Source organism: Sinohyriopsis cumingii, chromosome 13 (assembly GCF_028554795.1).
Source record: "Sinohyriopsis cumingii isolate HCF-2022 chromosome 13, ASM2855479v2, whole genome shotgun sequence".
Classification (NCBI taxonomy): Eukaryota; Metazoa; Mollusca; class Bivalvia; order Unionida; family Unionidae; genus Sinohyriopsis; species Sinohyriopsis cumingii.
This window is the reverse complement of record NC_142973.1, coordinates 53150738-53177422: the sequence shown is the minus strand read 5'-3', so window position 1 is coordinate 53177422 and position 26685 is coordinate 53150738. Positions and strand designations below refer to the sequence as shown.

The 26685-nt window shown below is 37.8% G+C and overlaps 1 long non-coding RNA gene across 1 annotated transcript; it reads left to right on the top strand.

Moving 5' to 3' along the window:
- Positions 1 to 1658: 1658 nt before the first annotated feature.
- LOC149785563 (uncharacterized) lies at positions 1659 to 24247 on the top strand. Its single transcript, XR_016413519.1, has 5 exons — positions 1659 to 2746; positions 3258 to 3379; positions 14113 to 14227; positions 23578 to 23684; positions 24137 to 24247. It is a non-coding gene; the product is annotated as an uncharacterized LOC149785563 (long non-coding RNA).
- Positions 24248 to 26685: the final 2438 nt, after the last annotated feature.

Below are 26685 nucleotides of genomic sequence, written 5' to 3'. Positions count from 1 at the left end.
GGGGGAGAGAGGGGGAGGGAGGAATAGGTATTACAGACCGAAGGGTCGCGTAGCGCAATTGCGAGCTGATGCCATACCCATACCCCCTCCTCGCACCCCACAACAGCCATATTTCAAAGAAAATTTCAAATTCTATTTCAAATATTTCAAAGAAACCCATATAACTTTTTTTTTTTAAAAGAGAAAAGGGAAGAAAGGAAGAAAGAAAAAAATAAAAGAATTTTGTAATTTAATTTTTTTTCTTCTTTCTCTGAAAGAAAATTCTAAAGACATATATAGGAAGGGATACAGGGAAAATATAAGGGGGAAGTAAATGGCGATGACATCATGGGGCTAAGTCACAGGGCTCAGTGAAGTGCATAGGCCCATCATGAGTCTTTGAAAACACCCAATGTAGAACATAAACAGACAAAATAAAGACACAAATACATACTGTATAACACTTAGTTTAAAACCCTACTAACTTCTCCCGCACTGCATGGTTGACCACTATAGAATAATGTGGTCTCATAAATACGTTTGGATCTTTCAATAAAGCATAATCAGATAAACTAAATAAAGGAGGCCTAACGCGACCCAGGAAAAACACATAGAGAATAAAGAAGCGTGAACCTTGGATCGAGCGTAACCTACCTATCAACATCTTTAAAGACTATTATGAGGAACGACACATATTATCACTCGAATAATAAAATAGGAAATTATTTTTTTTAAACAAAGTCTAAATAGTACACCATTCCATCGTCAAAATTAGAAAACCATAAAACAAATTAAAAGATACAATATAACATCATAAAGGAAGAAATACAACTGGGAAAGATATTTGATCTATACTTGCTGTCTCAAACATAAAGAAAATATAGCATACACACAATATAACACCATTACATATAGCAAACACTGAGACCTAGGCGACATATAGCAAAGGTTACAAAACATTTCAAGGGAATGAACTTCGAGCAAGGTGAGGGAAACCAGACTCGGACGAACAACCCTTTAGATAACACTATGGAAACATAAATACCCCATCAAAAATTCTAAAAACTAAATTTTTTATATAAAATTTTGTTTTAATAAAACGTAGAACACATCTGAGGGGGAAATACACAAATATAAAATACTTTTTATTTTTTTTGGGAAATGGGGGCATCTGTCCGTTGCCCCCCCCCCCCCCACTCCCAAAAAAGTGTGTGTGTGTGTGTGTGTGTGTGTGTGTGTGTTATTATACCCATTACATTACTTGCAAAATATATATGATGCTGACATTTTCGGCAAGAGGGAGACCTACCGATATTCTGCATATAATTATTTTAATGTTTTTCAGAGCGAGAGTATTGGGGCCTGATCTGTTCAATATATTTCTCAACTGATACAGCAGGTATAATCAGAGGCGTAGCGGGGGGGGGGGGGGGGGGAAGGGGAGTACATATGTCCCCGGGCGCCAAGGTACAGGGGCGCCAAAATGAGGCTTACAACGTTACATTATAATAAGTAAACAAGGGTAATATTCAAAAATGTGATTAAACGGGGAGGGGGCTGGGGCGCCAATTTTATAGTTCGTCCCCGGGCGCAAAACATCATAGCTACGCCTCTGGGTATAATAGAGACCCCCCCCCCCCCGAGTTTGCCACAGAGCGCTCGTGTAATATACGGTTTAATACAAAATACATGATTGTGGGCAGGAATATACAAAATTTGGTCGATATACATGATCGTTGGTATCTATTCAAACGAGGGCCATGAAATACATTAGCAAATTCCTACAGTATTTTAAGGCAGGCGATTACGAATTATTTAAACCACGTTTTTCATCTGTCACAGATTTTATAATCATTTTGAAGTGGCTGCTTTATCTCGAGGAAAACGAGCGGTAAGTGTTATACAAAACAAAATCTTAATAGCAATTTGATCACTTTTGCGTCATTTGACAGTAAGAATAGTAATAAATAGAGGATAATTTCTTTCCTACGTTAGGCCTAATACCTGGTATGTTTTTTAGTGTGGTACACACACAAAAAACAACCCCAAAACAACACTAACAACATTTTAAAAAACCCACAAAAACGAGTGCCGTGCCGAAGCCACGGGCTAAAATGCTTTATTATCATTTTTTTTTTATTTATAGCATCAATCACAAATTGAAATATATACAGTATTAGCGTTGGAAAAGAAAGTTTTCTTTTTGTTATATTTTTTTTTCTCACCCTAGCGAAACACTTTCTGCAAATGACCTTAATAAAGAAAAATAATAAATTAACCTAAACCACTTTGAATGTCGACCGTATCTTTTATTTACACGGCATCATGCGCGGAAGAAAATACCAACTGAACCGGGATTTCAGACAGCAGATGAATTGAAGTTGATTCATTGAACATCATTAGCAATTGTACAATCAAACAGATGCAACAATGAAAAGTGGAACTATGAAAAATCGAGAATGTTAGATTTGCGAAGGATTTATTCCGAATCATTGTCTGCTAATAGAGAATTCATGTCAGTTGCTGTGTCGGCGATGCCCACACAGCGCGCCGTCCAAATGTGAAGTTGCGTTTTGCTGACAGACATAACACTGTGCCATAATTTATCTGATGGCATGTAAAGAAGCTGCTTAAATTATAGTATTTAAAAGTTTCTTCATTTTGTAAGAGCTCAAGAAATTAATTCTGGTTTGAAAGACAAGATGACGGTAAAACTCAGAAGACGTAGCTGTACAGTACCGTTGGTGTTGGAGACGTCATAATAAAGGTAACTGCGTTAACTTCGCTTTTTGTTTGGTAATTTGTTGGATATTATCTTTTGCTGATCTTCTTTGAGCTTGGAGTAAATTTTACATTCTGAACATTTTTATTTGCACTTATCTGCTTAATATGTATTGCTGGGATATCATATAGAATATGAAGTCAGTATAATGGTACTATATTACATATTTGAATGATAAAAGACTGGTAAATGATATAATGATAAACTACAAAATAAATAATTTGCCCAATATCCCAAATATGTTAATTAAAACAAACATTGAATGTAAATTCAGATATAATGAGCAGTTGTAAGAAGTAAGAAATAACATTTTATCCATTGAACCTGTTATGTGTTATCATCATCAGTTTTAAAATAAACACATGGAGACAAGTTTGCTTAAATTCTAAAATTAACACACACACACACACACACACACACACACATATGGTATTTTAATCTAATACAGAAATGGTGACATTGATATATGCAGACCAATAATTTTTTTCTTCTACAGATATAAATTAAAAAGCCTAATTCTGAGAGTTTCACCTACAACATTCATGATGGGAAAGGGCCACTAATTAAGAGCTGACATATGTGGAAGAAAAATACCATCCATGTTGAAAAGGGCTAGAGGTAATGTGAGAAAACATAATTTATCAATCTTATTTAACATTATTGTTGATATTTTATCTCAACTGGTCAAAAGGCTAAGTGGGTTTATGTAATGGTCCAGAGTGTGTTATTTATTTCACATCCCCTTCTGTCTTTCAACAGTAAGAAATTAGCTACTTTGGAGTCCATAGTTCTGATCAATTTGTTTATATAAAACTTGGTTTTGGGCTTAAATCAACATCTTGGATAAATCTAATAATGAGCAAAATCCAAGTATATACATGTGATCATGTATAAGATTAGTTGAGTTTTTTAACCAGCCTAAAAGCCATACTTCCACAATATAGGCTAAAATCATTAAGTTGTCCTTGAAGTTTGATGAGTGTTAACCATTAATAATAATAAGGTGATCTTTCATCTGAGTATGTTACCACCGCATGCAATATTTATACATGTAGTGCAGTTTTTACTAAACGTAGAATACATGCTTATATAAATGAGATCTAGATTGAAGAAGTGGAGATGCATACAAATACATGAGGTTATAACCACTACTGCTGATTCAAGTTTGATCATGCTTGGCCATTGGGCTTATAGAGTCAAGTTTCACAATGATGCTTATTATGAGTGTGATAAAGGTATGGTAGTGAAGTGACCTTGCATCTGATTGGCAGAGTTTCTTATGATTTGCACAACAGTGTTTATGATCCAATTTAGATCTGACTTGTTTAATTATTTGCTTGTATGTCTGAGGCTATAAGCAAAATCTATGCATATAATGTGGTGGTTCTACATCTCACTAGCCATTCTTGCTACTGCTCTTAAAACTATTTCTCATTAATTTCATCAGACTTGGTGAATAGATTTATCTCATCAAGATATAGCAAAAGAGCAATTTTGTAAAAAAAATATTCATTCATATTAAACTCAAATTCTGATCTGATTGGTTGACCTTGCAAATACTATAAGGGCTCTATTTCTGACAAAAAGATTATTTTGATCTAATGTAGCAGAAATGCTTATATGATCAAAACATTGAACATATTTGATGACAAATAAGAAATAGTTTTTCATGCAAATTTGATAAACATTGATAAATCGGTTCATATCATTAAAAGCTTGGAAGAGTTTGATTACATGTGAGACCATCACATATTAATCATTCTTTATTTAGAGAATTATTTTTGTCAGGATTTAGTAAAATATGTAAAATCAATATGGACTGGTTTTGTTATGTACAGCAACACTAGTTGTTTACTGAGTACTGAGGGAATTGGAGTAAGGCAAGGGTACATTGCAGTAGGTAACCTGGTTGACTTGATAACAGGATTTTAACACAAACATTTTTATCAGGAGTCTAGCATACTAACCATTGATTCACTGAAGATCCTGCCCCCATTAGTTACCTTTTAATACATAAAGCATTTGGGTTTTTTATGTCACAAATCCCATAGGGATTAAAATTAACATCATAGGTCTCACTGGATAGTTTCGTATTTTGACATCCCTCTAATTTTTAAGGTAGAAGGCATGAACCTAATTATCACAAGCCTAGCATTTATAAATTTACACATAAGCTAAATCTATAATGTGGTTCAGATTTACTTTGAGTTAGGCATGGAAATAGGTTGGCTTGTTGGTGACTGCCTGTCACAGTTAGATGAGCATTGGAGATCATATGCGTAACTTAGTCTGCAAATGAGCTGCCGACTTTTATTTGTGTCTGCTACAGAGGTAAATATAAAAAAATCTTGATGGTAGAGGGGTGATGAAAAGTATGCTAATTTGTTATAGTACTAGTGAACTTTATTCATGCATAAGGCACATACTGATTCTTTTAGTTGCCTTGTCACAGAAAAATATTGAAAATAGCTATTTCTAGTAAAAAATGAATGTAAAATGTACCTGCATCCTTTGACCCTACCAGAACCAAACTAAAAGCTCAAATTTGTGCAGCTGCTTTTGCTCATCACAAACATAATTGGGAGTATAACTGCTAACCCTACCCTCTAGCACACATTTCATTCATTCATTGGATTAAAGTCACGTGCACCTTTCGGTATGTGCGACTGTTTAGTTTGTACACGCTTGTGTACTTTTTGAATTTAGCGATTAACTTATACAATGCCCCCAAGCAAGCAAGCCGAAGCCCAGGTGCCCCAAAAGGTCCCGCCCAGGCTCTCATCGCTGCAACCTTCTCCATCGTTGTACTCCGTTGGTGGTCTGTTTCTGCATCCTGCATCTCCTTCCTCTCTCATTTCAGGCAGTAACCGAAGCACACCAGCAGCAGTATTATGAAATTTTCGTTGCAATCAATGCCCAGTTCCCTATATTTATTGGGCTATTCCTGTACTATCTTGCCAAACATGTGATTGTCACATACGCTTCAGATATTCCTGAGTTGTGAATTTTCCTATCTTTTGTAAGGTCTATTAAATTTTGTGTACTTTGCGTACATGAATTTTCCGAAAATTTTTTCACATCTAGTAGGCTTTTAGTAGCCCTTTATTTTGTTTTGGAGATCTCAATTTGGTTAAGTATTTTGTACGTGTGGCTTTAAACCAATCAGTGTGTTTCAGGGCCAGTAAGTTGTTGGTCAAAAGAGGGCTTTCGTGGGTCAGAATGAAAGCCCTATGTGGTAAAATTTGTTTGTAAAAAAAGAAAAAAAAAAGAAAAGAAAAGAAAAAAAAGGTGGGTAGGGAGTGTGTATGCTATATTTGTGTGATGGCTATAGACATTTTTGTTCGTTTTTCTGCTTTTCCCACATATCCCGACAACACACATTCACGCTCACTTTCTCATTCACACTTATAAGTAGATGTGGGGGGGTGGGTGGCCTTATTTCTTTTGTTTGATTTCGGGAAGGCAATTCTTTTCATACTGGGGGGTGGGGGTGGTTTGATTATTTGAGGCATACTCTTTTCATTGTTTCTGCCTTCATTCCCCAAGGTCTGCAAGTGTCCTGTTCTTTCTTCTTTTACTGCCTTAGGACGTTTAACTTCATCCTGTGCCTTTTCCTGCTCTTCTTTATTTCAGCTCTTTCTGCCTTATCCCGTGTCCGTTTCTATTTTGGTCTTCTCGTCCTTTTGATACTGCCATGTTCGCCGTGAGATGTTTTCTTCGAGGGAGGTGGTTTGATTGCCTTTGTTTCCCTTCGCTTTGACCACTTGGCTATTTACCTGTTATTTTTGTTTAGCTTAGCTATTTGTGATTTATTTTAATGTATATTTTTTTTATTTTTATTTTTTTATATTTTTTTTATTTTTTTTTGATCCTACGGGACCTAGCATGCCGTTATAATTCCGAAACAGTGATTTTGTAATATTTTGTCCTTATCTGGTTTTTATTGTTCGGGTTATGATCGGCTGTGCCAGTCTGTGAACCCACGATACCGAGCCGGCCGTCACAATTCCCAAACAGTGATTTGTAATATTTTGACTGGTCTTTGATTTACTTTTTAATATTTTTTTTTTTGTTTTTTGTTTTTTTTTTTTTTTTTTCCTTTTTTTCTTTTTTTTTTTTTCTTTTTTTGAACCTACGGGGCCTAGCATGCCATTATAATTCCAAAACAGTGATTTTGTAATATTCGTCCTTATCTGGTTTTTATTGTTCGGGTTATGAGCGGCAGTGTCAGTCTGTGAACCCACTAGCCCGAGCCGGCCGTCACAATTCCCAAACAGTGATTTGTAATATTTTGATTGGTTTTTTTCTTTTTTGGTTCGATCTTTTAGGTTTATTGGTTTTAATTTCTTTACATGGTCTCTCTTTATACCCAACCCTTCATTCGGTTTAGATTTGTCCCCTTTTGCCTATTTTGTTAATGAATGTCATGATGTTATTATAGGTCATTCCTATGTTATTGTTTTTTGCCACAAGTAACTCCGGGTATGTCCACCGTTCTCCTATTTGTTCCTGTTGAGATTTTAGTTCGGCCCTTTCCTGGTTGTATTTGGGGCATATATTTATTAAGTGTGCGATTGTTTCTGGAGTTGGGCAGTAGGGGCAGTTTTCGGTTGGTCCCCTTTTTATGTGTTTCCCTGCGCATCCTGCCAATAGTGTTTTACCTGTTCTTATTCTATTTATTATTGTTATATCGTATGGGTTTTTGAAGGTCGGACTTTCGACTTTTCTACTTACTTTTTTCATCATCGTGTGTATTAGACTGTTTGCATCCGATTTTTCCCATAGCTCTTGCCACATGTCATTGATCTTGTCCCATGTTATTGATTTCAGTGACGCTGTATGCTATATTTTGGGCTTTTGGTTCGTTTGTGGCGTTTTTTGCTTCTGCATCTGCTTTGTCATTGCCTGGGATTATGGATGTGAGAGGGTATCCATACGAATTCAACGTGTTTGTTGTTTTTTTCAATCTCTTTAAGTAGCGATCTTGCATGATTAATCATTTTAGGTCTGCTCTTGGATTGGTCTGTTGCTAACGATTGTAGTACACTGTAAGAGTCGCTTAGAATGACTGCCTTAGTTGTGGGGTATGTTTTGACGTATGTTAATGCCATTAGTATTGCCATGAATTCTACCGTGTATATAGCGCATTGGTCTGGGAGTCTTTTTCCAACGGCGACATCTAATTTTGGGATCACTATCCCTGCTGCAGTTTTATTTGGATTTTTGGTTTTTGATCCATCTGCGAAGATTTGCGTGTATGTCTCGTATTTGTTGTCAATGTACGTACGTTAGTATTGATGCTCTTAGTCCTATCGGGTCATTTTGTTTTTGTCCTAGTTTACGTAAGCTAAGATCTATTTGTGGTGTGGGACAGGTCCACGGGGGGTCTGGGTAGTACCTTATTTTTTCTGGGTTGATATTTGCGATTTGAAATTTCCTTTTTAATTCTATAATTATTTTCCCACTAGGTATTTTTTTATTTTTTCCTTTTGTATCGAATGGTTTGTCGCATGCTAAGAGGGCTTGTAGCGTGAGGTGGTTGGGTTGGTGTATTGATATTCGAGTCGAGTATCGCAGCATCAATTCCTTCCGCCTTAGGTCTAGCGGGGGTTCTCCTACTATTATTAAGATATCTTGTGTGGGGGTACCATTTAGGACGCCGGTGCATACCCTTAGCACTTTTGATTGGACTGTGTCTAGTTTCTTTAGTAACGTGGCGTTCGCCGCTCCATATACCTGGCAACCGTAGTCCAATTTTGCTCTTATAAGTGCTCTATATAGGGTAACGAGTGTTTTTTGATCAACCCCCCAATTCACCCCTCTGAGGTTTCTGTGGAGGTTGATGTCTCGTTTGCACTTCGTTACGAGTTCTTGGATATGAGCTGCCCACGTGAGTTCGTGGTCGAATACCATACCTAGGAGTGTCGCTTGTTTTTCGAATTTGATGGGTACCCCCTTTAGGGTTAAGTTTGGAGTGGGTGGGGGGTGGCCACCTCCCGGATTGAAAACTATGCCTACTGTTTTTAGAGGTGACAATTTAAATCCCCATTTATCTGTCCAATTTCCTATATCGTTTAGTCCTTTTTGTAAGTGCTTGGTCGTTTCTCTGCTGGCTGGGTTGCCAGTTTTCCATACGGCGCTGTCATCGGCGAATTGGGATAAGTCAAGGTGGTTGGGTTTTACCGCTGTTTCCAGGTCGTTTATCATTATATTAAATAAAGTTGGGCTGATTACGCTTCATTGTGGCGTGCCATTTTCCAGTTTGTATCGTTCGGAGTAGTCTTGTCCTAGTCTGACTTGTATCTTTCTATCGGTTAGGAAGTTAGCAATAAATTTGTATATATTGCCAGTTATTCCGTATGGTTTAAGTTTACTTATCAGTCCCTTAGTCCACATTAGATCATATGCTTTTTCCATGTCTAAGAAGATGGCTGTAACATATCTGGATTTTTAAAATTTTTCTCTAGATGCTAATTTGACAGCGGTTTCTAGTCTCATGAGTTGGTCTATTGTGCTTCGGTAGTTGCGAAACCCGCTCTGTGTATTAGCTAGTAGTCCTTTGCTTTCTAAATGGTATTTCAGCCTGTTGTTTACCATAGTTTCCATTATTTTACATATATTGTCTGTTAGTGATATGGGCCTATATGATTTTATATCGCTTGAGGGTTTTCCAGGCTTAAGAATCGGGACCACTACTGCCTTTTTCCATCTTATAGGTATGGTACCGGTTTCCCATATTTTATTAATGAGGTTAAGTGCAATTGTGACAAGTTTTTTGGGTAGGTTCTTGTACATTTCATACCCCAAAGTATCCTCCCCGGGGGATGTGGTCTTTTTGCCGGCGAGGGCCTTTCTCCATTCGGCTTCTGTAAACGGAAGGTTTAGTGGGCCGTCATTATTTCCTGCTTCCTTTATGTTGTCAGAGTTGCTTTCCTCAAATTGCCTTTTATGATTTTTAAACTTATCCTCTAAGTTGGTATTGCTACACATGTTGGCGAAATAGTTTGCGAATAATTCTGCCTTATGTTTGTTGTTTTGTCCAGGTATGTTGGGGGTTATTGATTTAGTTTTGCCTCTCATTTTTTTAATTCTTTGCCACACCTCCTTCGATTTTGTGTTAATATCTAGTTTTGAGCAGAATTCTCTCCATGAGTTTTGTTTAGCTATCATAATAGTTTGTTTGGCAGTTTTTTCCTTTTCCTTGTAGTAGTTAAAGTCCCTATTATTTTTAGTTCTTTTGAATTTGTTTAGAGCTCTTTTTTTCTCTTTAATTGCTATTTTACATTCATTATTCCACCAGAGCACCGTGGGTTTGGGTGCTACTCCTTTAGTTTTAGGAATTGTTTCTTGGGCCATTGTGTTAATGGTTTCTATTAATTTGTCATTAAAGTTGTCAATGTCCCGGTGATATATGGTTTCTGGGTCGATTGAGTCACCTATCTGTTTGAACCTAATCCAGTTGGCCTGTTCGTATTTCCATCTTGGTGTGAAGGACGCTTTATTTTGAGGTATTCTAATTTGTATTTCTATATTTATAAGGTAATGGTCACTTCCCATAGGGTCGCTTTCATCAACTTGCCAATCAGAAATGCCTGTTAATCTTGGTGTGCATAGAGATAGGTCTATTGCTGATGTGTGGCCTGTTCTGTCATCTATCCGGGTGTGCATTCCGTTGTTTAGAAAAACTAAGTTGCATTTTTGTGCCCATTTTTCTACAATTTTTCCTTTAATGTCCGTCTTTTGACTCCCCCATAGTTCATTGTGCGCATTGAAGTCCCCGCATATTACCACCCATTCTCCACAGTCTTTAATCATTTTGATTGTTTCGTCTGCACTTAAATTGCGCTGCTCATTTGTTTCATAGAGGTTAACGATTAGTACCTGCTTAGTTTGAGCGGTTATTTTGACTATCTGTATTTCGAAGTCATTGGGCGGTCTACTATCTGTTAATTTATGCATTTCTGATGTAATTCCATCTCTAACAAAGGTTGCTAACCCCCCTCCTCTTGCTGTTGGGGATCGATGCTTTAGGTATTTGGTGTTGTAGCCTATGATGTTTGGGATACGTGAGGTATCATTTAGGTGGGTTTCCTGTATGCATATAACATCTGGTTTTCTTTCCTGTTCAAGTATTTTGTTATTTAGTTGGTCAGCGTGGGCCCTAAGGCCGCGTGCATTCCATTGCCATATTTTGATTTCTGCTCTGGAATCCATCTCTAGTGCAAAAAGTCTTAATAGTTTGTTTAATTTACTGTTGTTTTCGTTTTATGCGTGTTTCCTACCAGTGAGGGTGCTACCTATTTATTTTGTTTTTGGTATCCTGATTTTTGTTTTGGCCTGCTTATAGTTTACCCCATGGGAGATTATATATTCGACTATTAGGGCTTCTCTAAGAGCCCTGGGGCATTCTGCGTGGTTTGGTTTGTGGTTACCACTACAGTTAGCGCAGTGCTGATTGGTGGCGCTACATGTTTTCCGGTCTGGGTGGTGAAGACCACATTGATTGCACCGGAATAGGTTTCCGCAACTCTTAGAGTAATGCCCCCAATTTTTGCAGTTGCCACAGAACCGTGGTTTGTTTTTGAAAGCAAAAATTTTTTTAGCCTCGAGTTTTTCGGCTATTTTGATAGTTTCTGGGGTGGCGCCCTTAAAAAAGAGTACCACTGCAGTGCTATCCTTTCCCCTTCTTGTTTTTAGGCGGATTGCTTTCTCTACTTCCTGTCCTTTACTCCTTATGTAGTCTACTATTTCATTGGTTTTATTTTGAGTTGATACGTATATGACTCCTTTGTTGTGTGTTTTTGGGGGGTTTGGGTCTATGTGTTGTTTTGTTCTGTTGTGTCTAGTGACCTGAACATTTATTTGGTCTATTCTTTCAATTTCCATATATTTGGCAATCTGTTGTTCAGTGGTGCATTTGATTATCAGCAAGTCGTCTCTAGTGCTTTTAAGCGTGAATTCTCCTTGGTGATGTTTGTTCAATTGCCATGCTATGGTTTTAAAGGCTAACTTCGTTATTTTGGAATTTACTCCCTTGACGAAGAGAGTCAGTTCAGCGGGGTGTTTCTTGTTTTGGATATTTTGCAGACCGGTCTTTTTTCCCCTGGTGTTTGTCTCTTTAGCTGACTTTGTTTCGTTGTCCATAACCGGCTTGCTGGGTCTTGTATTCTGACAGTTAGTGTGTTCCTTATTCTTTCTAACTGGTATTTGGGATTTGGTTTTCCTATTATTCTTACCTTTTGTTGAGTCGTGTGTGACTGCTTTATTTGTGGTAGGGTGAGGGCGTTCTGTTTCATCTAGTAGGTTCTCAGTTTGAGTCCCCTGGCTGCTAGTGTTTTTAACCAGCGTGGTCTGGGTTGTTTTTGTGCTTGTTGAGTATTGTTCCTCAGTTTGGGTACTCATGTCGGATGTAGTTTTGCGGTTACTCGGTAGATTGTCCACATTCTCGTTTACGCTTGGTGACAGGTAGAGTCTACTCATCGAGTCAGTTGGGGTCGAGTTGAAAATTGGCGTTAAGAACTGTATCTGTCGTTTTTCTCTTAGGGGGGATGAGACTGCTTCGGAGTAAGTTTGCCTTAGTTTATCTGCCTTTAGGTTGACCAGGCAGCTGAGATAACTATTTGATGATGTGACATTAATTTTGTTGTTATCCATATTGAGTTTCTTTATTTGATGTAAGGTATATATGACGGGATATTTCTTTAGTTTTAATCCTGGGTTTGTTTTGATTTCTTGCAATTTATTTGAGTTTAATTCTAGCTTAAAGCTATCTGTCTTAACTATACTTTATTCTACTTAGTACTATGAAAAAGCAACAGCTGTAAGGGGATATGCAAATAGCTTTTATTCTGATTTGTGTAATTAATTATTATATTACTATTATCCAATTTAAACTTATTGAAAATTATTTTCTAGCCAAATGGTCAAAGTAAAAGGTTTTACTTACCCCGATCCAATTTTCTTTTTAAGATCTTTAGAGTTTTTAAATACAGCCTTCTAATTATACAAGTTTCATTACATTGGTCAATAATTAGTCACATGTGATGACACTTGTAACTAATCAAACCACAGCAACTGAGAGCAGACTAAGCACTGATATTTATATGGTACAGTGGCAATATACAGTCTGTCTGCCGCAACACATGAAACAAACTGGACAAATCTGAAAGCCTTGAATTTGACTTTATTTATCTGTATGGTAGAACAGAACCTGAGTTGAAAAGCTTTTAAAGAAAGACCTTGATATCAAACCTAATAATAACTGCAGGAGTTATATTATGGATAATTAACCATTCTCTCAGTTTCAAACTGGGCATTCCATCCCATGGGGTTCTAAATGTAAACCAAGTGTAACTGATATCCTAATGAACTGTAAAGACCATAGCAGCACAACAGCAGGGGACCAGGTATGTCCAGATCCAGAAATCACAGACCAGTTTCAAACTGATGATGAACCACATAAAAATTACACATCTGCTAGAACTTATGTTATGAAGATAACTTAAATTGCATTATTATTAATCCTCCTCCTCACATTCATCATAATTGAGATGCATCATATATGTTTTATTGTAAAATAGTTTATGCAACATAATTCAGTGAAGACCTTTGCTGCCAATTTACCAGTGAACCATTTGTTTCAATGAACATATTTTATGTTGTAACAAGGAGCATCATTTAAACATTATGATACACTTATCATACCTGTATATGAAATCTTAATACTAACACTTATACTTGCAATACTACTACTAATAAAAACACCTGCATTGATAATTTGATTATGTTCAATTGGACTTGTATCTAAATGATCACCAGCTGTATGAAAAGACATATTTTAATATATAGATATTGGATGGAATACTAGTTACCACAATTGAATAGTCATATGATAAATGATATATTATTTTAAACAATTTATATTTGCAGTGAAACATACTTTTACATTATTTTCACTTAAATTTCATTTATAGAGCAGTATACTCTGCATTCATTAAATTACTGAAATGGTTATAATACAACAACAAATACTGCAACTTCCAGAATCACAAAAATCAAAAGATATAAACAAAAACTTCCCTACATGTATCAACAGTTGTCACTTAATAGACAGAACTCTGAAGATTTAGAATAGGATGTTAACAAATTAGGTATTCAAGTTAAAAAGAAAAAAATACCAAGTAAGCTTACTACCAAAAAATCAAACAATAACAGTGAATTTGAGTACATTCCCAGGAAACAGAATATATGATTTTTCTTAACTTGATCTGATACATCTTAAATCTATAGAAAATGATTCATATTGTATGACTAAAATATTATGTAAACAAAAATTCCATCACTTTTTTCAGATGCAACATGCATACCCCAACCCATCCTTCTTGATCATAAAGTATACCAGCATTCCACTATAAGATGGGGAGCTGTAGTGGCTCAGTGGTTAGCTTTCTGGACCTGTGAAATAAGGTAGGTTCAAATTCTACCATCAGACCAACCTGGGTTAGCTACCATGGTGTGTCCTTGGGCAAGGCACTATACTTAAAGTGCCTTGGCACTAAATAACTTACTTGTGTTGGTTTACCATAAAAGGCCAAACCAAACACAAAAAAACAACAACTTTAAAATATGAGTTTTGTCAATACTAAGTAATTGAAAATCATACTGAAGAAATGTTTTTGTTAATACAGATTAATGGATCTAAAAAATCTCTTTCTTCTGCAGGAGTTTAAAATGTTAAATTAAAAAGGTCATGGTACACATTGCTTTGTTCGTATACATCAGGCTCCGTAACCCATATCCAACTAAAAATTTTAGTAGAGTCTGAATAAAACATATTTTAATCTGGATGATAATATTCTTTCTCCATTCATATATTACACCACCAAGATTGATCCAAATAAGATTACATTTTACTATAACACTGAGGATGAGTATGCCTCTTAACAACTTACAAATGTGGAGAGAATGGAGTTAAACTGAACTTTGATTTCTTTTCAACCATAGCACAAGATGATCATTTATTATGAAAAAACCTGAATAAAGTTGGAGTTCATAACCATGACAGTCTTGATACAATATAAATTCAATATATTATTGTTGTCTTGAGGTATAGTTCTGTATATTACAATCTCACACAAGATCAGGGTATATTTTAGTACCATACAGTTAATTCGGGATTGTATTAATACCTATTCTGGTGAATGAACATTAAATAAGATTTACTATTTTGGAACCAGTTGCAATAAAGTTTACTAAACAAGAGAAAATATGACTTTACTATAATATCTAAAATGTAAAATCTGCAAACAGAATACTTGCTTGACTTTACACTTCAACTATATCATAATATTTATTTGAAATGAATTTATACAAATGGCATTAAATTTGGTTTCAGGCTGGTAATGACAATGGTAGTAGTGAATAGGGACGGTCTAGGGACTAGGGAACTTCCATGTTAAAAAGGGTATATCCACTCTGGGGACTATGTAATTTAACATGGGAGAAAAAAAAAAAATATCCATTCTAGGGACAAGGGGAATTTAACATGGGAGAAAGAAAAAAAACTATTCACTCTAGGGACAAGGGAAATTGAACATGGGGAATAAATCGTGGGACTGTCTTGGGACTAGGCGAAATGGAACAGGGTCGGGACCCTATTTTAATAAGGTCCCGACCTGATGGGTCTATGAAAATGGAACAGGCGAAAATTGAAACAGGGAGGGGTCTCTATTTTTTTATTATTTTTTTAAACAAAAAAATAAAAAAAGGGGTAGGCAATTGAAAGTCAAGATCTTTTCGAGAGATAGGAATGGCCCTGAAAAGGGCCTTTGGTTTTATGTTAATATACCCTTAACATAAAGGGCATCTGTGACATCTTCTTCTTGACCTTAGGCTGTGCCTGACTGCAGGACCATAGATTAAGACTCTTTTGAGGCATCCTTGATGCTCCACATAAGATTCTTCGCATCCACAGGCTGGTGTCTGTCCTGTGGATAACTGTCCAGTTGGATCGGACATACATTGATATGTCCGTCCGGAACATCATCGAAGACACAAGCGTTGAAGATTGTACATCGGTCCACATGTTGGGGTGCTGAGTAACAGGTGAAGGAATGCAGTGAACTGTACTTATTTATAGGGGGAGGAAGGATTGAAACGGATTGAGTTTGTTGACCAATCCAAACACGCGTTACAAAATTCAGTCAGCCCACGTCCAATCCGAAGAGAGCAGTCTGTGACGTCACATAGTCTATATAGATTCACTAGCGCCTGTGCGTAGTCAATCTAAGCGACAGTTTTTCAACATGACGGAAACTCAGAAAACGATCAGTTTGGGTGCACTGATGGTGGAGACTACCCAAGGGAACCCAGACTTACTTTCAGAAGAGGTGAATTGGGATTTTGTGGATTTTTTTACCTTGCAAGAATTTGTTCCTGAACCTTCGTCACCTTCTCCTTCATTACCGCACATGGAAAATTTTAGACAGAGACAGAAAGAAGAATTGGAGAAATTTATACAACAGCAAAAGGAAGCGGAACAAGCTTTTCTCCTACAGCAACAGCAGCAAGAAGAAGAGGTAAGAAAAAAACAAGAAGAAGAAGACGCAGCAGCAAAGAAACAAGGGTGTCAAAATCAAACGGTCACGGTACTGTTAGACATTTTAGTTAAGAAGTCTGAAACAGATGTATCAGACTTCTTTATTACGGCCGAAGAGAATACGACCTTCCCAAGCTAAACACTCCAACCCTGTGACTACGCCTACTGCACCATCCTTAGTGATTTCAACGAAATCATCATCAACAGTACGCAGTCCAGAAGTAGGCCTTGGCCATGGCAAAGGCTTAAGACAGTTAAAGTTGATTGTTTAAACTCACCCCTTACACCAAAAAAGGCCCTTTTCAGGGCCATCCACGTCTCTCGAAAAGAGATAGGCTTTCAATTGCCAATAACTAAAAAAAAACATTTTACCCAATAGTACCTGTCTGTGTATGAGTGTGCGTGAGTGTAGGTTCTTATTTTAAAATCAAAACCCAAAGACACTTACCTTTTATAATTAATTTATTCTTTTATAAATATTTACAATTCACAATTCACAACAGAGCACTTTAAAAAGTTCATAGACTTATTCTGTCTCATTGTTCACTCTCTGTTTTTTTAATTTCTTCACCGTCATAGTCTTTTCCTCCTCTTCCTCCTCACTTTCTTCCCTTCTTTTCTTCTCCTGTTTCTTTTTCTTCACCTGTCTGTTTTCTTCCTCTTCTTCTTCCTCTTCCTCTGAAGAATCCCTCTCTTCTTCTGACTCCTCTTGTTTCTTTTTTGGGCAGTCTGGTGACCAATGTCCTTTTTCTTGACAATAATAACAGGTATCTTGACTTTTGTCTCTTCTAACCCCTTTTTTTTCTTTTTTGACGGTCTGGACACTCTGAAGACCAATGCCCTTTCTTCTGACAGATATAGCAAGTATCTTGACTTTTATCTTGAAAGGAAGGAGAGTAGTCCCTCGGCTGGTCTGAAGAGAATTTTCTAATGACCCCTCGCAAAGCTCTGATGAAACGTTCAATCTTGGTAGTCTCTTCCATTGTTGTGCTCAGTTTGAGAGTGAAATGAATAGTGAAAGGACAAGACACATACCCTTTATATACGCTGGTCTGCTATGACTATAAATTAATCCATGGTGTTTAAACTTTAGTCATTTGACTTTTTGCTATCGAGATAAAATGATCCAATTCATTTGAGAAGAAAGAAGAAGAAAGTAAGAGGCAGAAACGTGATCTATCGCCTCGTACTAGGGCTGAAGTCTTGGCACAAATTCATGCCAGTGATTTTGAAGAGGACATGAGTGAACCAGAATCCAAACCCTCTAAACAAAGTTTACCACCCTTAGTCAACCCTGAAAAGTACTATGACATTCGAGAGACGGAAAAGCGTCCCTCTAGAAAATTTAGAACTACGGCTTACAAATACACAGTGAAGTTTAAAGATTTCAAGTCTGAAGTACTGTTAGAGAAAGCAAAAGGGTTCATCACCGACATGTGGGATTCTTTGCTCACCACACTCAAGCGACAATGTCAACCCAAAGAAGATGATCGCTTGAGACTTTCCATACAACATGACGGCTTGAAATCCCCTGTTTGGATCGAGTTTAGCAGCCCTGCAGAATTGACCACTTCCAAAGTCATGGACAAGATTCAACACGTGCAACAATCTAATGACCAGTTTGACATCACCGATGGAAAAGCCACACTGGACATGACCCACGTCTCTCCTCCTCAAGGGACCGGACAATGCAGAAAGACCTTATTGGTCAACAACCTTCGCATTACCAAAACAAGTCTTGTCCAAATTAACAATTTTCAAGACCACATGTGTTTAGCCCGAGCCATCGTGGTGGGATGAACCTATGCCGACAAGAACGACACGGTAGAATGGAAAAGAGCCTGGGAGAACATTCGAAAATCGAACCGAGCCAAACAACGAAATGAAGCAGAACTTCTGTTACAACAAGCATGCCTGTCCAAAGACACATCCTGTGGCATTCCTGAGATGCAAAAATTGCAAGATGCCCTAGCTCCACGATACACCTTGAAAGTGCACCCTCAAGAAGTGCGCGGGTCTCTGTTGTTTCGAGGGAAAGACTTTAAGGATGGAAAATACATTCACCTCTATCATCACGATGACCATTTCGATACCATTACCACTATCACTGGATTCCTGGGATACAAATATTACTGTGAGAAATGTGACTTATGATGGTTATAATAATCGAGAGCAACACAAACATTGTGGATCGAAATGCTCAGGATGTTTGGCCTCTCAACCCTGTCTGAGCGAAGGGCAAGAACCAGTGCATTGTCCTGCTTGTCTGCGCACATTTGTCAGCCCTGCCTGTTACCAACAACATCTGAAGATGCAAGGTTCACAGAAGAAATGTGCTTGTCAACTCCTGAGATTGTGCCCAATGTGTGGACAAGGTCTATGTATCAACAGTACCAAGGCACACGTATGTTCAGGAAAGAAAAAATGTCACATTTGTCACTGCATTGTGGACTTGGAACACCAATGCTACATACAAAAATACCAATCCCAACCAGAGAAAGAGGATGGTCACAAGAAGAAGAAAGGCAATTTCATCTTTTTCGATTTCGAATGCATGCAAGAGATCAGTATTCACATTCCTAATTTCTGCGTGGCTCATCGAGCGTGCGAGAAGTGATTCAAGAACCTATCTTGAGTTATTGCCCTCACTGCAGTAAGATTCCTGGAGGGCGTGAAAAAATCTTTCAAGGACCGAACACACTAGCCGATTTGACACAATGGGTCTTAGACCCCATCGACAAGACGTGGAGCCAAGAGGACATCGAACATTATTATGGAGATTGTCATTGTCATGCCACGGTGATGGCTCACAATTTCTCCGGATATGATGGACAGTTTCTTTTGAGATGTTATACGGAACGTGGCATCGAGCGTCCTAAAATCACTTTGAACGGAGCCAAAATCATTTTCATGCAAGTGGGACAAGTGCAGTTTAAAGATTCGATGAGCTACTTAGCCATGCCTTTGAGTCGAATGCCTAAAATGTTTGGAATGACAGAAATGGCTAAAGGGTACTTTCCACACTTTTTCAATACAGAAGCCAATCAACACGCCGTTCTACCCCATTTGCCTCAGGCTCACTATTACGACCCTGACAACATGCGTACCGAACGAGAAACTTTCTACGCTTGGTACCAGGCTCACGCCTCCGACCCTTTCGACTTTCAGGAAGAAATGCTAAAGTATCGTCGTTCCGACATGGACATTTTACGGCGATGCTGTGGAAAATTTCGAGAACTGTTCATGGAACACGGAGGGGTTGATCATTTAAAAGAGGCTTGCACCATTGCCAAAGCGTGTTCCTTAGTCTACCGACAACGATTCATGCTTGAAAACACTGTGGCTGTCATCAGTCCTCAAACGACCAACTATGTCAAACGTCAATACTCGGTCAAAGCCCCATGCTGGTTGCATTACTTGTGCGACAAGGAAGACAAATGGATTCAGCATGCCCACAACGGACAGGGCGAAAGATCATCGGAATGCATTCGGTCAATGGCTGGGACTTAGAAAACCCCAAGATCATGTACGAGTTTAACGGTTGCTTATTTCACGGATGTCCCGTCTGTTACCCTGACCGCGGCACTAAAAATCAGTTCTTACAACGAACCATGGAAGACTTGTACCAGGCCATTTGTCAGCCACGCCTAAAGTTAGAACAGGAAGGATACCAAGTGGTGGAAATGTGGGAACACAAATACAATCACCGTTTGAACACCGATCCCGAGTTTAAACGCCTCATGGAAAGTTACCAGTTCATGGACCCCCTGAACCCAAGTAATAGTTTGTACGGAGGAAGGACCAATGCCACCTGTTTGCTGTACCAAGCTGACGAAGAGAAAGGAGAAGAAATCATATACTTGGACGTGTGTTCACTGTATCCCTACGTGTGCAAATATTGTTGCTTTCCTGCAGGGCACCCACAATTGTTCACCGAACACATCGACCTAAAAAACATTCGACAATACGAAGGCTTGATCAAGTGCAAAGTTTTGCCTCCCACGAACCTATACCATCCTGTCTTACCTCGCCATTGCCAAGGCAAACTTATGTTTCCTTTGTGCCGTACTTGTGCTGAAACGTGCAACCAAGATCAACCTTGTCATCACACCCAGGAAGAACGGGCCTTGACGGGGACATGGGTCAGCGTAGAATTGTTCAAAGCTCTGAACATGGGATACCAACTGTTAGAAGTGTACGAAATTTGCCACTTTCCCAAGACACAATAATTCCACAAGGGTGACCCCACGCAGAAAGGCATTTTCGCAGACTACGTGGATGCCTTTTTGAAACTGAGCAAGAAGCCAGTGGCTATCTGTCCTGGTGTCACACTCCCGAAGACCAAAAGACATTCAGAGAGAAATTCTGGGCACAAGAAGGCATTACTTCAGATCACATTGAAAAAAACGAAGGCAGGCGATCGTTTGCCAAAGTGATGTTAAATTGCTTGTGGGGTAAAATGGCACAATGACCGTGTTTACCCAAGACGGAGTATTTGACCGAACCTTCCCGCTACTTTCAGATGATTCACGACAAAGCCAAATTCATGAAACACGTGGACGTCGTTCGTGAGGATTTGATCTTGGTGAATTACGAAGAAGATCTGAACTTTGTAGAAGATGACCCCTTTGGAAATGTCATCATTGCAGCTTACATGACAGCTCATGCTCGCTTAAAATTGTACGAAGCTTTAGAACTGTTAGGGGAACGTGTCTTGTACTTTGACATGGACAGTTGCATTTATATCGATCACCCGAGTCAACAGCACCCTGACATCGAAGGAGACCGTTTAGGAGCCTGGACAGACAAGCACCCCGATGACAAGATTCTAAGTTTCGTTAGTGGTGGTCCCAAAAATTACGGCTACGAATACTGGGCCAAACAAGGAGAAGTGCACACGAAGTGTAAAGTGAAAGGACTTACTCTGAATTATCGTACCAGTCGAGTGGTCAACTTTGGCATATTGAAAGAAGCCTTGCAGTCTAGAGATAGTGACCACCTATCAACCCAACAAGATTGTACGTTTACCCACACACCACATCGTCAGTCGACCCTTGGAAAAAGTCTATCAAATCGTGTAGCAGAAGTGAGTGCGGCTTCCCACCCACTTTACTTTGCCGTATGGACATGTCGGTATAAAACATTGGTTGTAAGAGGATAGCCACCCACCAGAAGGATGACTTCGCCGCAGCAAGAATCGAGTGAGAAATCCAGTGAGAACTCCAAGTTCAAACCCTACCATTTTCCAGTCTTCTTACCTGACTATTGTGATTGTGCCCGTCGATTGGACATGTTTCAAAAATGGCCTACGGATAGGGAAGGATTACCTTCTTCGTATGTTTTAGCTAGAACAGGATTGGGATACGAAGTACAGTGTTTCGCTTGCGGACTGAAGTTACGAATGGATCTATGTATCTACAAAGATTCAGCTATTCTGGAACATACTCGATGGTCTCCGCACTGCCCTTACCTTTCAATGGCCTTTCCACCCATTAAACTACGGTACAATTATGACGGTACCTTAGAGACGGTACCTTCCAAAACTAGACGTAAACACATTGCATCCTATTTCATTGTTGTTTCTTTTCCACATAATAGCTTATTTTTTATAAAATGTTAAACTTTACTAATCTTTTTTCAAGATCACTTTAGTTTGCAAAAATACATCTTGTCATTTATTGGCATTCTACATTGAATTTTGTAAACTAGCTATAAACCTGACCTAATTACTCAACTTAACTGCTGACAGAAACAGTCTACAGTAAATGTATTTCATTTCTATAGCTCGATGGATAAACATTACATCTTTTAAAGCTGTGCACAGAATAGGCCGACATATCACGAGTCAGGAAAACATGGGGGTGGTATCCCCTGTGTCCAAAATTAATATCATTTTGAATAGAATATTCTAGTAACAATTGCCTCTTTTCAAATGGTAAGCATTGCTTTTTTTTTATTTTCATCAATCTGTCAAATTCGGTATGCATTTTGCTTTAATATTTGAGATGGAAACCTTAGGTGCATAGAAATGTCAGACAGCATTGTACATCATGGATGGTGTCCAACATACTTTTATGATCATAAAACAAAATCCCATTTTTTAGTTATGGCCACTGATTTAAAAAATATTCATCCAAGCTAAATATAATAATAATAATAATGAGGACTTTGTATAGCGCCTAATCTTTAGAAGCTCTAAGCGCTTTGCAACATTAGACAACATAAAAACATACACAATGATATGATTACAAAAACAAACACCATGAAATTAGAAAACATAAAAAACATGCTGAGAATATTTAAGGTAGTTAACATTATTAAGTCATTAAGTTTGTTTTTGTAGTCAGAATAAGTAGTTTTGAGAGCACTCTTGAATGGGATCACTGCGTCTTTGTGTCTAAGTTCAGTGGGCAATTCATTCCATGTCGCTGGGCCCTGGTATGCAAAAGAATGCTGTCCATGTGACTTTGTTTTCATAGTGAGAATAATGAGTATATGATTGTCGGAAGAGGAGTGTAAGTATCTTGCTTGTGTGTACACATAGGTGAGGTCGGATAGGTATGTTGGACTAGAGTCTGTCAGTGAAACGTAGCACAGAGAACTAATGTTGTGTTTGATTCTGGATCGAATGGATAGCCAGTGTTGGGTACAGAGCAGCAGGGAGGTGTGCTCTGATTGTGGTACTCTAAGTATGATCCAAGCAGCTATGTTTTGAACTTTTTGAAGTCTCTGCAGTAGATATTAAGATGAACCAGACAGAATTGAGTTACCATAGTCCAGTCTTGAAAGCAGTAATGAACACACAAGTGTTTTAGTGGCATCAACTGAAAGATATCTGAGAATGGAGCTGATGCGTCTCAGCTCAAGATACGCAGCCTTGCATATGTTCATGACATGTTGGTGCAATGTGAGAGTACTGTCCAGAGTAACACCTAGGTTTTGTACTGATTGTGTGAATTTAATGTTGGTGTTGCTGATATTTATTGTGTGAGGTAAAGGATGTGAATGAGAAAGTCTTTGATAAGTAAGTATGGCTTGATTTAAATTGTGTTTTTCATGTGACTTGCCAGAGATTTTTAAAAGAATTGATAAAGTAACTTGAGACACATTTCAAAGTACATGTTTTAAAAATATTCCATTGATTATTGCTGGCATTTAGAAAAATGCAATGCATCCTTTGTTGTGAAACTTATTTTAAAACATTGTATTACTCATGCAGAAGCCTGCTTGAAAACTAATGGCAAAGCAAAGGCAAATGGAATGGAAGAGACCATATCAGAGACCCTCAAATATGCACCCAACCAACGCAGAATGATAAAAAACAAGGTAATCCAAATGACTCTTATTTCATCAATATTGGATTCAGTTTCGTCTTTTAAAGCATAGTATTTGCAAAGCGGATGCATTTCTAAACTGATAACAAAATCAGCTTATCCTATTGCCCAGGACTATCAGAGCTAGAGTCCAGCTAACTACAATATGCATATATCTTGTCTGATCGGACAAGTGCCTCCATTTGGAATTTTTATTCACATGAAATATTTGGATGAAATAAATTCATCTTTGTGCAAATTGATTGCACCATCCACTTGCCAGAAATGACAAGTAAGTGCAAAGTTATCTTGTATCATGGCTTAACGATAGTAAGGGAAGCACAAGTGCAGTGAAGAAAATTTCATACATTTTTATAATGCTGATTAACATGACTTCTGCATATGTAACTAGTGCTGAGATGATATGACTTTATTTAAGCATTACAATTTTGTTTTAATTTGCAGGTGCCTGAGCAGAAGAAGTAATAGATAAACTTTAGAGTGGAGTTGGAGACTGATTCTGATTCATAATCTTAATTAAATCTAGAAAATAAACATTAAAGTCATATTAAAATATCTGTTGTATTGTTTCCTTCTTTCATTTTTCTCTTAAAAACAAATGTCTGAACCTTTAGTCTGTAAATTCAGTGGATTCCTTATCAGCCCATCTACTTTTACTTTACACCATGCTACTTTAAAAAAAAAATGAATTATCCCCATTGGGGTAGGTCCCCCCAACCCCCCACCCTACTTTGTCAACTTACCTGCCACATTAAAATCTAATGGAAGGCCCTGCTGTAAAGCCTGTTAGTAAAACTACCCAACAAGAGGATTTCATACATTTGCAACTCCTAGATGGATGGTAATGTTTTCATTTTTGTAATGTAGATTTGGACATTCTTGCCACCAGTATGGAATATGTGTTTCAGAAACACAAGCAGCTTTCATCAGATTTGCATATAGGTTTTATATGTTGTGAGTATGTTGTAGGAAGTTTTTTTAAATAACATCATATGAGATGATGCCAGTGGAAATGGCAGAAAAGTGTCTGTATTGTTCACCAACTACACCTTGTTCTTACAAAATGTGGCTGTTACACATTCCCATGATGATGTCACTGACAGCCATCAGTGAGGAATGCCCCAACAAGCATAATACAAATTGCTTCCATTGTAATTGTTACAATTCCATTCTGACCACTCCGGTGTCCTAGTGGTTAGAGCGTCCGCCTCAGAAGCGGGAGGTCATGGGTTCAAACCCCAGCCAAGTCATACCAAAGACTTACAAAAATGGTATTAACAGCTACCTCGCTAGACGCTCAGCATTAAGAGGTTAGTGTTAGGACTGATCGGCCTGGTGTCAGGATAATGTGACTGGGTGCAACATCATACTACATGTTTGCAGCATGATGCCCCAGTGCTATACATCACTATAAACTGCCACACTGCAGACATCGTAGCAATATGACTGAAAAATTATTCAAGCTACGTTAAAAATCCAATCACACACACACAATTCCATTCTACGATCCAGAACCAACACTAATTCCGTACTACAGTTCTTGCATTTCAATCCAATTTTGCTTTTGAAATGTAGTGCCACTCAATTCATAATGAACCCATTCATTTCAAACACTCGCAAATACTTATTATTCCTGTCTACAACTGAAAAATATCTATATAAAAAAACGTGTAACTGTGTTTTATGCAAGGGCATGGAGATGCACAAAAACTTGCACCTGAAGCTTGAATAAAACCCCGACTGTGGATAAGACTTTACCCATCGATTACCCCAGCTTGGGGATAAATTCCGACCGTGGCGATTTATTATATATCCTATGACTGCTCCAGCTTGAGGGCAAAATCCAAGCACATCCCTAAAAAGATAACAAGTATAGCGGCTCTTTACCTTCTGTAAATGCCACTTGAGCTTCCTGATGCTGTTGTATCTGCCATTTGACAGAATCACGAATGTGGATATATTTCTTAATTGCCTCTAGTTGTTGAGCTAGTTTAGCTGTATGAAATTCCTTTGTGCAGACTCACTCATTATTAATATTACAACAGTGATTTAATTACACATCACCTGTCAGCACACCGATGATAAGTCAGTTATTTTATAACACACCAACAAGCTTGCCCCTTGCACCCCCCCCCCCTTTTTTTTTTATTTGGGCACCTGTGGACATGAATCTGCAAGGCTCAAATTGTCATTTTTAATATAAGATCTCAACATTTTTAAGGCCTTAATTTTAAAGACATCCTTAAAACCCCCAAAAGGTTATCAACTGGATCACCAGCCTTCGTTTAGAGTAACAGCAAGTATATATATATATTTAGGTCTAAGGAAACACAATAAAAATGTTTGATTTAACAATGACATATTTGCCTCAGGTCTGTGATCCTGAAGTGAATATTAACTGTCCATTTATTTTCTTGGCTTTTCTTTACTAGGAAATTGATTATAGAGATTTCTGCAATGGTGAAGGCAATGTAAAAATTGGTTACTATAACATACTTTTTACGCCATGTTTGAAAAAATAAATCCAATGGAAAGGTTATAGTCTGAAAATCTTCATTAAATTAAGTTAATATAGGGGAAAAAACTTTAAGAGTTCATAAATATTTTTCAGTGCTGAATAAAGATATAACATAACACTTTCTGCTGTGATTTTAATAGTTTCTGAGAGCATGAAAAATTTCTAGAACTATAATGTATAAATGTTTTCAAAAGATTATATTAATATGAGGGAAAAATCTGTTATGAAATAAACTGACAAGATCTTGTATGAATTCATGTTATCTTTAAATATGATATTTGTGTGAAAATATCTGGAAGAAAAAACAAGATGGTGCCACTCACACATACAATGTGGTTGCCACAGTAGCCATATTAAGAAACTTTTTATCGCTACTTCTGAATGGATAATTGTGTCAGCGTGTCAACATGTGTACAAAATACTTATGTTGATGTCTAGCAGGTCCTGAATGAGAATTATGGTGCTGTACAGACAT